The sequence below is a fragment of the Formica exsecta genome, unplaced genomic scaffold, assembly GCF_003651465.1.
Source record: "Formica exsecta isolate Colony F162 unplaced genomic scaffold, ASM365146v1 scaffold282, whole genome shotgun sequence".
Lineage (NCBI taxonomy): Eukaryota > Metazoa > Arthropoda > Insecta > Hymenoptera > Formicidae > Formica > Formica exsecta.
Genome location: NW_021850084.1, coordinates 579,020 through 582,909, shown reverse-complemented (window position 1 = coordinate 582,909; position 3,890 = coordinate 579,020). Strand labels below are relative to the sequence as shown.

The following is a 3,890-nucleotide window of genomic DNA, read 5'->3' as shown; positions in this document are numbered from 1 at the left end:
CGCGCAACCGCGACCGTAATCGCTCTTTCGCGTCGATCTAAAAGCGAGACGCGATCTCGCGAGAGAGCGAGATTCCTCTCCTCTCTGCCTCGATGTAGGTGAAGTGGTAATTTCTAATGATACGTGCACGAAGTCGTGCGAGCCGGCCGAAACGCACATCGAGGTAATCTCACGCGTGCTACCCGTCCTACTCGCGGAAATCACGCGGAGGGGAATCCGCCTCCTCCGCGGTATAAGTGCACGAGTAGAGGATGAAAACCGGGGAGGTGCGACGGTGGCGGTGATGCGCGAAGTAAACTAGTGCATCCCGGAGCTGGAGAATCGCACGCGGCGCGTGCAGCACGTAACGACGTGTTGCAAGGAGAGTATTTTCAAAGGGGTTAACGAACCCGGGACGCGAGACGCACCGCGCCGACCATCTCCGCCGGTCATGTCTTACTTTGCGCTTCTTCGGCTTCTCGCGGGTCTGTCTGTCTGTCTGCCTACCTGCTTGCCTTAGCACGGGACGATAGCAATAGCATCGACGAGGGAAATCGGCCATTTTTCTCCCGATTTCGCGAACATGGTTTAATTTGAGTTCCATTCGAAAGTCCATCTTCGCGGGAAGCGAAGCGGCTCTATACCGGGTTCGTTTGTACGCGCGAACGCTACGACGAGATGATATTGCGGCATTAAAATGAAATAATTTTTCTATTCGATATATTTTTTTTTTTTTTTTTTTTTTTTTTTAGATAAATTGCATCGATTAGTCTATTTTAAGCGACTGAGATACCATGATTATATCTAAAGCATTCCAACTGAATTATATATGTATTTGGGGAAGTCTACAATCGACGTATTTGATTTATATCCAACGTATCCGAAATTCTAATCCCGCGATCCTAATCGAAATGTGTTCGGAACGCGGAGGAGACTGCAACCGCGATATTCAAGGTGAGAAGCTAAGGTCGCGATAGATGAAAAGTGGCGATTCAACGAGATAGTCCGTCATACGCAACACACGTGATAACGACAAGTTAGCTAAGTAGTGCAAGCGTAAGAGAGTGCTCGGCTCTAGAGGTCAGTAACCACTCGCGATCGTTCCGTTCCGTTCCGGTTACCCGGCTCCGGCACTGCACGGGCGATCGCTCGCTTCCACCTTCTGGCTTAGAACTTACCCATTAGCGTTTTCGCATTCGGGGCAAACGAGGATCCCATTCTGTCTTAATTCTTTTTGCGTTACAGAAGTTCGCCTTACGCCGTATAATGACGTTAGAGAGTTTTCTTGCGGCACCGTTATTTATTCGGATAAATATCTGTGAGTCCCCATTTAGCTCTTTCGCGAGGAAGTCCTCCCAATCTCCCATCAAAAAAAAAAAAAATAAATAAATAAATAAATAAAAAGCGCGGTTTTGTGCATTATAAATTGACAAATTTAAGTTCGCTATAAATTAAATGTAAATCTATATTAAAGTAAGAAAAAAAAATTGAATTGAAATAAAAGTTCGTTCAATCATAAATTTCTCAAATAATCGATCCTTCTTTTAAAAAATGGCTTCAACATGTAATGTCTTACTTTTCAATTGTCTACTTTAATTAAATATAATTCTTCTTCTAAAGCTAAGGATGAATTGAATGTAAATCTATATTACAGTAAGAAAAAAAATTGAATTGAAATAAAATTTCGTTCAATTATAAATTTCTCGAAATAATCGATCCTTTTTTTTTTTTTAAATGACGTTAATATGTAATGTCTTACTTCTCAATTGTCTACTTTAGTTAATTAAATATAATTCTTCTTCTGAAGCTTAGAGAAAACCAGCTATTAATAGCTGTAATTTTTTTTCCAAGAAAAATGCACCAACATTCTCAATGCTCCAATTATCGAAGAGATACGCATCACTTTATTTTTCATAGAACATAATGTTTAAATTTTAATTAAATTCATCCTTTGATCTCATTTAGTCAACATGATTATATAACAAGAAAATATTTCAACCGCGCGCATAATCTCATTTTTCAAACAAAGTTACATACTTCGAGTTTACATTAATAAAAACTTTAATCCAACGTTTAATTATCAATTGTAAAAGAGAAACATATAATTGAAGAATAAATAAAAAAATATCAAGGACTTACGCCTCATTTCAACGACATTCCATCCACGAGTGTGACGTTCAATAATATTCCGTTACTGTCGCGATTTCCTGTTTTGATTGCATCCTCCCTCCATGAATACTCATCTCATTCTTGTCATTCAAAGTATCGCCGGATGATGATTGATGCAAAATTTCGATGACCGCGGATTACCTTAAATTATCACATTAAACCACTTTAATGGCAGCAATAGATGCGTTCAAAAAATAAATACTTGAATATATTATAATAACATAAAACTATTTTATAAAAATATTTATATATTATATAATAAATCTAATAAATAAATAAATATTAATTTGTATGCGTTTTTTATTTACAGTTTTAAAAAACTGTCCCGAAGAATCTAATATAGATTGTTGCAATTATTAGAAATTGCCATAATTTATTTCAAGTTTTTTCATAATCTACATTTTGTATAATCTGAGAAATATATTATTTATTAAAAAATATAAATAATTACTTGTTAAAAATTCTATTCACAATTCAGATTTTATAATTGAAATTTTTATTATGTTACAAAATTAGATTTATGCCATTTGCCAAATAAACGACCAAATATATCGTTATAGTATAATGATCTCACTACTTCATACACGTTACACAACTCGCGAAGAACAGCCGTATAAATTTATAAATCGGATAGAGTCGATTTTGTTGGCCGCGCGAAGAATTACGTAGGTGTCGACTGCGGAGACTTCAATGCCAGATATGAGATTTTGCGAGCGCGAAGCTAGCCAGATGCCAATAAAGCCATAGCTGTATCTCTATATCCGTCTGTACGCGGCAAGATTTTGTGTTGTCGCAAAAAATATGAATGGCAGGTTGCTCTATCACGATCATGATGACCAAACCCATACAGATTCTTTCAGCCACATTGGCAGTAATCTTGAAATTTTATAAATTGCGATGTAACGTTATAGAGACATCTCAGATTACGAAATGTCAAAATTGCACCAATATTGCAATATCGGGATAAATCCGTTAAGACAGGATATCGTAAGTAAAAATTTTCGTAAGTAAAATTAATGCGAATATAATGATGATCATCGCGGACTGGCTTGAATTTTCGGAGGTCAGTAACCAGAGAACATAGAAGGCACGTTCGTTCACCGTTCAAGAGGAGAGGAGAGAGGAAGAAGAGACCTACACGTGTATACACTCGAGAAAAACTCTGAAGACAGAGAAAAATGTTCGGGTAGAGGGAACGGAACGAGAAAAAAAAAATAGAGAAAAAGAGATATGGATAAATTGACAGATAAAAAAGAAATAGAAAGTAGAAGGACAAGCTAAAAGATATATGAAAAAAATAATGTTATTTTATTCTATTCTAAATAAAACTCTAAAATGTAAAATTATATAAATTTAAAAAATTTACAAAGAAAGAAATAAAAAATGACTGCTATTTGCAAAGAAAAATAAAGATATATACATACACGCAAATGTATAGTAAAATATAAAAATTCATGAAAATAAAAAAAAATAAAATAAAATAAATGATAATTAAAACAAATAAAAATAATGATAACATATATATTATAGAAATATAAAAAAGCATGGAAATGATATCTTATTATTTAGCATTTAAAAATTGTAATAAACATTGAAAGAAAGAGAGAAAGAGAAACGGGGAAGGATAAAAAAAGAAAGAGAATGCACGAAGTAGAAGGCAGATAAAACAAAACAAAATGAGAAAGAGAGAAGACAGACAGAGTAAGACGCGTATGGAAAAGAGAATAGAAAAAGGAAAGAGT

The 3,890-nt window shown here is 35.2% G+C and overlaps 1 protein-coding gene across 1 annotated transcript in view; it reads right to left on the bottom strand.

Annotated features, from left to right (window-relative positions):
* Positions 1 to 2,090: 2,090 nt before the first annotated feature.
* The window catches only part of LOC115237184 (protein FAM76A), a 47,656-nt gene continuing 45,856 nt past the window's right edge, over positions 2,091 to 3,890 (bottom strand). The window contains exon 7 of the mRNA XM_029810066.1: positions 2,091 to 2,289. The gene's annotated coding sequence lies outside the window, so the exon portion shown is untranslated. The remainder of the gene's footprint in view (positions 2,290 to 3,890) is intronic.